The sequence below is a fragment of the Canis lupus genome, unplaced genomic scaffold (genome assembly GCF_011100685.1).
Source record: "Canis lupus familiaris isolate Mischka breed German Shepherd unplaced genomic scaffold, alternate assembly UU_Cfam_GSD_1.0 chrUn_S1537H1723, whole genome shotgun sequence".
Lineage (NCBI taxonomy): Eukaryota > Metazoa > Chordata > Mammalia > Carnivora > Canidae > Canis > Canis lupus.
In genome coordinates, this window is record NW_023330375.1 from 47,851 (window position 1) to 59,159 (window position 11,309).

Genomic DNA, 11,309 nt, shown 5'->3' on the forward strand with positions numbered 1-11,309 from the left:
CTCTCTCATGAATAAATAAATGAAATCTTTAAAAATATAGTTGATTTTATTTTTATTTTTTATTTTATGAGGGGGGCACTTGATGGGATGAGCACTGGGTGTTATTCTATATGTTGGCAAATTGAACATCAATAAACATTAAAGTAAAAAAAATAAAAAATAAAATAAAATATATTTTAAAAAATTCAGTGATTATGTTGTATAAGGAGCAATGGAACTACAGCAAAAACAAAATTATGTTATGTAATATATACTGTGTGTGTATGTGTGGGAGTGTGTCTATATATATTACGAGAGCACATCTTCGAGACTCTTATCAGTCATCCCTTCAGGAAGTAAGTGGCAGTGGAACTAAGGGTGCACTGGTATCACATTAATTTTTGTAAAGGATATTTATTTTTTATTTATTTATTTATTTATTTATTTATTTATTTATTATAATGAGTCAGTAAGAGAGTATGAGCAGTGAGATGATAAGAGGGAGAGGGAGAAGCAGACTCCCTACTGAGCAAAGAGCCCAGTGCAAGGCTTTGTCCTGGATTTCTGAGATCATAATCTGAACAGAAAGCAGACACTTAACCAACTGAGCCACCCAGCTCCTAATTTCAATTTTATAGTCCATTTACAGCAATGTTATTTATTTATTTATTTATTTATTTATTTATTTATTTATTTATTTTTGCTTATTTATTTATTAAAGATTTTATCTCTTTAAAAAAGAGAGACACACACACACAGAGAGAGAGAGAGAGAGAGAGAGGAAGACAGAAAGAGGGAGAAGCAGGATCCATGCAGGGAGACCGACATGGGACTGGATCCCGGGACTCCAGGATCATGCCCTAGGCTGAAGGCGGCACTAAATCACTGAGCCACGCAGGCTGCCCAAGAACAATGTAATTTTATATCAACCTTTGTACTGAGCAAATTACAGAAGTAGACCAAAAATATCTTAAACGTCTCAACAAGTCATTATAAAATAAATCATGTAAAGGTAATATCCAGGAATAAATGAGAACCCACAGAAGTAACCAAAGGAAAAAGTACATGTCATCCCTCAAAGCATGATATTCTTGTTGCAAAGACAGAGATCAAAGCCAAGACATGCATCATGGAGGCTGGTGAACCTAGCAGGAGACCCTGACAACAACAGCAATAACCAAGTAAGTCAGCCTATACGGGTAACCCAAAGAGAATTATTACCAAGGTTGAACCAATGGGCTTCTCTAGAGACTTTAAATCTTGAGCTTACTTCAAGTGCATTAACTCCCAGTAATGATACCAGGGACAAGGCAGATGCAAACTCCAGTGTCCAGAAAACCTGAAACATACTGAGACATAAATATTCCAGTAAGCTGTGCAATTGAGGGAATCGATGCCCTGCAAAAATGAATGGCTCAACCCCACAGAGCTGACCTGCTCATTGTACTGTCCTGGGTGGTGACATCAGAGGTCCACCTGCAAAGGTCAGAGGCCCTTCTAGGAGGTCTGGGAAGGTTAATTCAGGCTGGGGGACATGGTGTCTGAGGCAAGCAGGGGGCGCAACTGGGCTGCTCCTGGGAGTCAGGGTCTGGGTGAGGAAGACCAGGAAAATCTGACTGGCTCCTGCACATTAGAGGAAGCAAGTGGCCACCTCACTGTGGGTGACTTTCCTGAACTTATGGCCTTGGAGCCACAAGAGCTCTCAGCTCTGAATCACACAGGCCTCATAATTTGTCCTCTACTACAGCATGGAGTAACCTGTCCAGACATGATTTCACGGAATGATAGATGGACAGGACAATCATACAATACAATCAATCATCAGCAGAACACAAAGGGGAATGGCGTTCAAAATGATCCATGAGCATCACCTGTTCACACAATGTCATCCTCATTTCTGATAAAGAGACATCCCTGTTCAGCTCCCCGGGGACTACTGCAGACCGGGTTTATGATTAACTGAGAGGAGACCACTGCCCCTACCTCTGTCACAGGGGCTCTGAGATTTCCAGTGTCCTTACTGTTGGAAGGGGCACTACTATGACCCTCCAAGGACAGAAGAAGGAATGTCACTGGGGAGGGAAGAAAATGTTCCAGGGAAGGGTTAGGTTTGAGGTGAGGTAGATGTGGGGCCAGGAGGTGAGAACACATCCATCTCCTCATTCAGCTCTCAGGCTTTTCAGAGAAGAACCTTGGGACAGAGGTCTCTAGAGACAGTATGGTGATCATTTGCTGAAAGATGTCCTCCTGACACCCAGTGTCTCAGGACACCCTGCAGTCACTTGTGTGTGTGAAGTCCCAGTTTCTGCTCATTTCAAAGTCTCCTAGGGGACATGCTGGTGACTCTCAGGCAGGGAGAGAGAGAAAGCTGATTTGCATGAAGTGCTTTCTTAACCTCATAGGACAGGAGACATGAAAAGGTCCAGGGACACCCCATTCCATCCCAGGAGTCTAAGGAGGCTGTAGTCTGTCCCACCATGGCCTGGACAGTGTTTCTTCTTGGGCTCCTTGCCTATGGCTCAGGTCAGGGAAAAGACTTTACATCTGTGGGGAACACTTAAAACAGGGACTCATGTGACCCTTGTCTCCCATATCAACACCTTTCTCTCCTCTTGATTTTAGGAGCAGATTCTCAGACTGTGGTCAACCAGGATCCGTCACTCTCAGTGTCTCCAGGAGGGACAGTCACATTCACATGTGGCCTCAGCTCTGGGTAAGTCTCTGCAAGAAACTACCCCAGCTGGTACCAGCAGACCCAAGGCCAGGCTCCTTGCATGCTTATCTACAGCACAAGCAGCCGCCCTTCTGGGGTCCCTGATCGCTTCTCTGGATCCATCTCTGGGAACAAAGTCGCCCTCACCATCACAGGAGCCCAGCCTGAGGATGAGACTATTATTGTTCACTGCATATGGGTAGTACATTTACACAGTGATTTAAATCCATGGGGAGGTGCAGCCAAAACCTCATGGGCTCAGAAAAGCTCAGCTTTAAAGGCAGGAGAGAAAGTGAGATGGGGAAAGAGTCAACACCACCATGGGAAGTGAAGTTCCCTGACCCCATTCTCCTGTTCAGTGGTTCATGAAATGAACCCCATTTATCTCTCCCAGGGTGTGTCCATCTCTCCAATGTGACCTTCCAAGACTGTGCTTCCTTGCTCCCTCTCTGTCTAAAATGTTGAGGAGTGGGGCTTCCTTTTCATTATACATAAACAAATACTGAGCCTCTATCGACGGTTTTCTTTTTTTTTAATCGACAATTTTTAAAATGGTCTATTTAACATAGAGGCTTGGTAGATCTCATTTTATTCACTAATTTGATGAGGATCAAATTAATATTTTCATCATGTGGAGCTTGATAAAACTATAATTCTCCATGTTATAATTCTAAATCAGAAACCATTCTCATTGTTCATAGATGTATATTTAACAAGCATTCCAAGATACTCATATGCAAGTTAGTGTTAAGAAGCATCTGTTATTGTATTAATATGAAATTAGTTCTGAAAATATCCCCTTAAATGTAAAGAGAGTAACATCTTCTAACTTAATCATTCCCACATCCCACTAACGATCCAAGAACACTGAGAAACAGGTTCAAAATTGCAATCCATTTGTGGTCACAACAGCCTGCTTTGGAGCAGTGCATGCTGTGACATGAAGAGGTGAGGGACAACACGTGACCAGTAGATGTCAATGTGTTACTCAGCCTGGAGACTGTACGATTTGAGCATCATGGTTCCTGATGACCATGGGCTCTCAGGGAAATATCAAGAGACATAGGATAGCATAATTAGGGATCCCTGGGTGGCGCAGAGGTTTGGCGCCTGCCTTTGGCCTAGGGCGCGATCCTGGAGACCCGGGATCGAATCCCACGTCGGGCTCCCGGTGCGTGGAGCCCGCTTCTCCCTCTGCCTGTGTCTCTGCCTCTCTCTCTCTCTCTCTGTGACTATCATGAATAAATAAATAAAATCTTTAAAAAAAAAAAAAAAGATAGCATAATTATTATATGTCAGATGGCTCCTTCTAAATAATGTTGTGCAACACTTGACATTATACTTGGATGGTTTATGTTTATTTTGCTTTAAAATACATTATATTTATTAAATATTACTAAAATAATCTCATTGTAATAAAATTAGTATTTCAGTTCTTTTTACATCAACAATGATATAGGGGGCACCTGGGTGGGTCATTTGGTTAAGCATCTGTCTTCAGCTCAGATCATGATCTTGGTGTCCTGGGATTGAGCCCCACATCCGGCTCCCTGCTCAGCTGTGAGCCTGCTTCTCCCTTGGCCTATGCCTGGCTCTCCTCCTGATTGTGTGCACTCTCTAAAGTCAGAGATCACTCTGTCAAATACATAAATAAAATATTTAAAATAAAAAACAAAAGGAACAATGATATTAAAGGCAAATGAAAATTACAATCAAATAAAGTGGAGCCACGGACATAATTTATGCACTGTAGATTATGTTTAAGGAATGAGGAATCATTTTGTTTAACTCATACTCACCAGTACTTATACCAAGTTATTTGTTCATATCTGCTGCTGCATCCTTGCCACAAAGTAACTCCAAGTTCAAAGGCTTCTCTAGAGAATCCCTTCAAACATTTAAGGAGGAAATAATGAGAATACTACAGAGAAGCAGGGAGGAATGAACAACTTTGAGTATACATTATAAAGCTTATTTTCCTCATTTATTATACCCAGACTCAAATTTCAAAATAAAAGATATTAAAAATCCATAAGTTTCATGAAGATAGGAACAGAAATATAATGAAATATTTGCAAATGCAAAGTGACAGATTATTAAGAGTGGTCATTTTATTTATTTATTTTTTTTTATTTTTATTTTTTTTAAGAGTGGTCATTTTAGACATTTAATTTGTGTAACATTTAAAATCAATCAACTTGTCAGATATCCTGCTCAGGAGACAGCCTGCTTCACCCCTCCCGATCTGTCTCTCTCTTACTATCCCAATTCTCTCTCTCAAATAAATAAATAAATAAATAAATAAATAAATAAATAAATCTTTTATAAAATATAAAAGAAAATAAGGGCAACCCGGGTGGCTCAGCGGCTTACCACCGCCTTCAGCCCAGGGAGTGATCCTGGAGACCCAGGATCGAGTCCCACGTCGGGCTCCCTGCATGGAGCCTGCTTCTCCCTCTGCCTGTGTCTCTACCTCTCTCTCTTTCTGTGTATCTCTCATGAATAAATAAATGAAATCTTAAAAAACAGGAAAACAGTAAATGTAATACATTTTATAAGAGAATAAATTAAAAGATATGGCCATCTAAATAAATACATCATGACTCATCTGAAACATTCATCCTAAAGTTGTCTGAGGGAAGAGGGTGATCACGGTCATATATCTTTTGCCTCAGGTCCTTATGAGTCTAGAGATTTCGTGACTATTTGCACATATACCAAAGTTGTTTGGGGCCCATTGAGAACATGATCTGCACGCCTATCCCAGGCATGTGGAAACAACGATAAAACTTCACATTCATATTCCAATTGAAGGAAAGCAAAGGGCATGAAACTACAAGTGAAAATAATTGGGTACACTTGATGGGATGAGCACTGGGTGTTATTGCTATATGTTGGCAAATTGAACTCCAATAAAAAGAAATTTAAAAAAAAGAAAGAAAACAATTGGGTACAATATGAACAGAGTGTGAAGCAACAAATAACCTGAAAGGAATTGGAAAACACAAATGCACAGACACCATGAATTTACGAGATATGTCTCACTTCCAAACCTAAAGAGCTATGTCTAATATTCACCAGTAAATGTTCCACCAGACAAAGCTGTTTGCTTTTCACAAATCACTCGGTCATATCTGATCCCGAACAGATTGTAACAGCATCATTTGAACTTTAAAATCATTGCTGACCTGCTGTCTTGGCAATAAGCCACGGAGCTTACTTCCTGGACAGTATGCAACTCCAGAAATCCCTCATGATCCGCTACAAGCCCCTCAAACCAACTCCACTGTCCTCTGATTGGTGATGCTTGACAGGATACATACTTTACTTTCACCTTGTGGTAACTTCTCTGGTGACACCTGAATGGGTCATTTGTGTACATGTTTGTCTTTTCCATACAGAAGCATCACTTCAGAGAATGAGGAAGCAGAGTAATCGTGTGCAGTGTGTACGAATCATGGTATCTATAGATCAGACATGGGACTGTCAATAGACATGGACCTGGTAAGCTGGTGAAAGCCCCTGGGATTCCAGGTCTTTGGTCCAAGGTGGGCTGGGTGCCTGTGACCAGTAAGGGGAGGTATGGGCCCGTGATCCCTACATAGCTGCTCAGAGAGGACACTTCACTCTGTGTATTGGGCCCTGTGCTCCTTGTTGGTGCTCAGCAGCTGTGTCCTCTCAGGCCTGGAGGAGTCCCATAAGCAGACACTTGTATGTGGTCTCAGCAGGTGCATCCTCCAGGGCTCTCCCCAGAGGTGATGCAACTCCCAACCTCCACCGTGTGGTGTGAGCTGAGCTCCAGCACCAGGACACAGAGAAGGGCTGGGAAATCACTAAATGGACTTAATTTGCATGGATACCCCTCTTGTAGAAAAGAGTGGAGGACAAAAAGAGGTCTGGGGCAGCCCACCTGGTGTGGGGATGGTCATCATCACCTGTACTCCTGTCTCCTGATATACTTCTCTCAGTGCACAGGTACAGACAAACAGGCCTCACATGCCAGGTCTCAGTTCCTAGGCTCCATCAGCCCCTCTGGCTCAGATGCTGGGAAGCTTTACCTTGGTCTCTGATCCATTACCCATCAGTGTCTGTGTTTGCAGGTCCTTGTCCCAGCCTGTATAGACCCAGTCACCCTCCCTTTCTGCATCTTTGGAACAACAGTCAGACTCACCTGTACCCTGAGCAGTGGCTCCAGTGTTGGCAGCTACTACATATACTGGTTCCAGGAGAAGCCATGGAGCAATCCCCGGTATCTCCTGTACTATTCAGGCTCAGATGAGCACCAGGGCTCTGGGATCCCTAGCTGCTTCTCCTGATCCAAGGATGCCTCAGCCAAGGCAGAGCTCCCTCATCTCTGGGCTGCAGCCTGAGGACTAGACTGACCTTCACTGTCTAATCAGAAACAATAATGCTTCTCACAGTGACACTGGCAATTTGGGACATGGGACAAAATCCTTCATCTGTTCAGATGCTTCTGAACTTTGAGTATACATTATAAAGCTTATTTTCCTCATTTATTATACCCAGATGCTTCTTCCATGAAAATTTATAACGTGTAAAATAAGTGGTATATCTAATATGTACTTAAAAGTACCACCTGGTTCATAATGAACCTATTCTCAATTATCTCTTCAAGTTCAATATGTCCTCAGAAATAAGAAAACAATAATTAAACAAAACACTTCAATGTGGTAACAGTCATGCTACCTGGGTTTCCAAATGTCATAAAACCAGAGTCTGTGCTGCGAAGCTTTTTTCTCCTGAAATGAGGACAATGAGCCTTTCCTTGACTTTATCCCCCTCAGAGGTCCAGGACCATCTAAATAAGGGGTTCAGTCCTTCCCAGCATGGATTCATCACCTCCAGGGCTCAGAACAGAGCCTACCCTTTCCTCACAGGCTCCAGTGATCAGAAGTGACCAAGGCTCACTGTGTCTTAGGCCTGAACACTGGGATGTGGGATGTTGTGTGAGGACACAAGTCGTAGGCAATTCCATTCTCAGAGCTGGATGGGATCCCTCGCTCAGCACCTGAGGCTTGGGTTGTGCACTTGAGGAGAAGGGGGTCCGTAAAAGCAGGAATTTGGGGCCTATGGCCATGAACCCTTTTATGGGCTATGAGATTTGGGGGATGTTGCACCATTACTGGGAAAATGCTCAGCCTGCCTCAGTGAAGTTGGTTGATGTGAGTGCATGAATGAGCCTTTGCTATAGCTGCCACCAGGTTGATGGAGACTCCTGTGAGTGGGTGTCCTGAGCCCACAGGTACTGACTCTGTCTCCCTCTTCCCTTAGTCCCCATTGGAGCTTTTCCATAATCCAGGGCTGTAGGGGATGTGAATATCAAGAGTAAGAACTCTCCCATGTGTACATGTGTCACTGCCCTAAGGAATCTCTTGATGACCCCAGATCCAAGATCATCTTCTCTTTCACAAGAGCAGTAGAAACACAGGGGTTACCATGGCAATGTTACCACACCTCTCAGGCAGAGATCCTACATTGTGACCCAGAACAGCATTGAGAGACCAGCCAGGGATTCAAACCTAATTTTCCAGGCCCAGGTGTGTTGACAAAAACGTCTTTGACCACCTTGGGCTGCAGCCTGGGGAGAGATTGATCATCATTGCTATAGAGCTGCATACAATCAATATCACCCAGATAATTTCTGTTTCCTGTTTCCCAGGGACATGTGATAACATCTACTCTTCACATCTTTTATTTTCTTCTATTTATTTACTCATGAGAGACACACAGTGAGAGAGGAGAGACACAGGCAGAGGGGGGAAGCAGGCTGCATGCAGAGAGACAAACATGTGCCTGGATTCCGGGTCTCCAGGGTCTCGCCCTGGACAAAAGGTGGCGCTAAACCACTGAGCCACCTGGGCTGCCCTACTATTCACCTCTTATTCCATCACTCCCCTGTTCCTGCCTTTAAGCAACACAGGCTCAGAATCTAGCTTTGAATGCTTTGTTACTCACGAGAAACAGAATTGTTTAAATTTAAAATCCAGACTTTTTTAAATTTAAAAGGTCAATGAAAATACCTCCTTTTAAAGATATTCATCTCCCAATGAAAACATAGTTACATGGATTTCAGAAGCGATATGGCTCACACTATTGCCATGTTGGAATGAGAAGAAGGGGAGTTGTGCAACATGTGTGACCCAAGAGAACCAGTTGGCACACTGCCCAGCCCTGCCTGTCCACTGGTACCATCCTAGGGATTTAGTGAGAATTCCCTGAGTTCTTGTATTTGGTGATAATGATTTTCTCTCTTTCTCTCCACACAGTTTTCCAGAGTGGCTGCACCAGTTCACATTCCTACCAACAGTGTAAGAGTGTTCACTTTTCTCCACATCGTCTCCAACATTTGTGGTTTCCTGCCTTGTTAATTTTCCCCATTCTCACTGGTGTGAGGTGGTATCTCATTGTGGTTTTGATTTGTAGTTCCCTGATGGCAAGTGATGCAGAACATTTTCTCATGTGCATGTTGGCCATGTCTATGTCTTCCTCTGTGAGATTTCTCTTCATGTCTTTTGCCCATTTCATGATTGGATTGTTTGTTTCTTTGGTGTTGAGTTTACTAAGTTCTTTATAGATCTTGGATACTAGCCCTTTATCTGATACGTCATTTGCAAATATCTTCTCCTATTCTGTAGGTTGTCTTTTAGTTTTGTTGATTGTTTCTTTTGCTGTACAGAAGCTTTTTATCTTGATGAAGCCCCAAAAGTTCATTTTGCTTCTGTTTATCTTGCCTTCATGGATGTTTCTTTCAAGAAGCTACCGTGACCAAGTTCATGGTGAATAATTTTCTTAATGTATTCTTGTATCCTATTGGCTAATATCTTGTTGAGAATTTTTGCATCCATGTTCATCAGGAATATTGGTCTATAATTCTCCTTGTTGGTGGGGTCTTTGTCTGGTTTTCAAATTCAGGTGATGCTGGCCTGATAGAACGACTTTGGAAGTATTGCATCTCTTTCTGTCTTTCCGAACAGCTTTAGTAGAATAGGTATATTTTCTTCTTTAAACGTTTGATAGAATTCCCCTGGGAAGCCATCTGGCCCTGGACTTTTGTGTCTTGGGGGGTTTTTAATGACTGCTTCAATTTCCTCCCTGGTTCTCGGCCTGTTCACATTTTCTATTTCTTCCTGTTCCATTATTGGTAGTCTGTGGTTTTCTAGAAATGCATCCATTTCTTCTAGATTGCCTAATTTATTGGTATATAGCTGCTCACAATAACTTTTTTAAATTTTTTGTATTTCCTTGGTATTGGTGTGATCTCTCCTTTCTCATTCATGATTTTATTAATTTGAGTGTTTTCTCTCCTCTTTGTAATAAGCCTGACTAATGGTTTATCTATCTTATTAATTCTTTCAAAGAACCAACTCCTGGTTATGTTAATCCATTCCACAGTTCTGGTCTGTATTTCATTGAGTTCTGCTATAATCTTTATTAATTCTACCCTTCTTCTGGATGTAGGATCTATCTGCTGTTATTTCTCCAGCTTCTTTAGGTTCAAGGTTAGCTTTTGTATTTGAGTTCTTTCCAGTTTTTGAATGGATGATTGTATTCCGTTGTATTTCCCCCTCAGGACTGCTTTTGCTGTATCCCAAAGATATTGAATGGTTGTATCTTCATTCTCATCAGTTTCCCTGAATGTTTTTAATTCTTCCCTAATTTCCTGGCTGACCCTTTCTTCTTGTAGCAGGATGGCCCTTAACCTCCACATGTTTGAAATCCTTTCAAACTTCTTGTGATTTTGTTCTAGTTTCAAAGCATTATGGTCTGAAAATATGCAGGGGACGTTCTCAATGTTTGGTATTGGTTAAGATCTGATTTATGACCTATTATGTGGTCTATTCTGGAGAACGTTCCATGTGCACTTGAGAAGAAAGTGTATTCAGTTGTGTTTGGATGTAAAGTTCTGTAAATATCTGTGAAGTCCATCTGGTCCAGTGTATCATTTAAAGCTCTTGTTTCTTTGGAGATGTTGTGCTTAGTAGATCTGTCGAAAATAGAAAGCGTTGTGTTCAAGTCACCAAGTATAAGTGATTTATTATCTAAGTATGTCTTAACTTTGGTTATGAATTGATTGATATCCTTGGCTGCTCCCACATTCGGGCATAAATATTCATGATTGTTAGGTCCTCTTGTTGGATAGATTCTTTAAGTATGATATCATGTCCCTCTTCATCTGTAACTACAGTCTTTGGGATAAACTTTAATTTATCTGCTATAAAGATGGCTACCCCTGCTTTCTTTTGAGGATCATTTGATTGGTAAATGGTTCTCCAACCTTTTATTTTTAGGCTGCAGGTGTCTTTATGTCTACAATGAGTGTCTTGTAGACAGAAAATAGATGGGTCTTGCTTTTTTTTCCAGTCTGAAACCCTGCGCCTTTTGATGGGGTCATTAAGCCCATTCACGTTCAGAGTTACTATTGAAAGGTATGAATTTAGTGTCATCATGATACCTATTCAGTCCCTGTTTTTGTGGATCGTTTCCTTGAACTTCCTCTTTCTTTTTCAGTGTCCCCTTTAATATTTCTTACAGAGCTGGTTTGGTGGTCACCTATTCTTTAAATTTCTGCCTATTTTGGAGGCTCTTTATCTCTCCT

At 41.8% G+C, this 11,309-nt stretch overlaps 1 pseudogene; it reads left to right on the forward strand.

The window, feature by feature from the left end:
• The first annotated feature begins 2,456 nt into the window (after positions 1-2,456).
• On the forward strand, positions 2,457-2,911 carry LOC119878348 (annotated as a pseudogene).
• Positions 2,912-11,309: the final 8,398 nt, after the last annotated feature.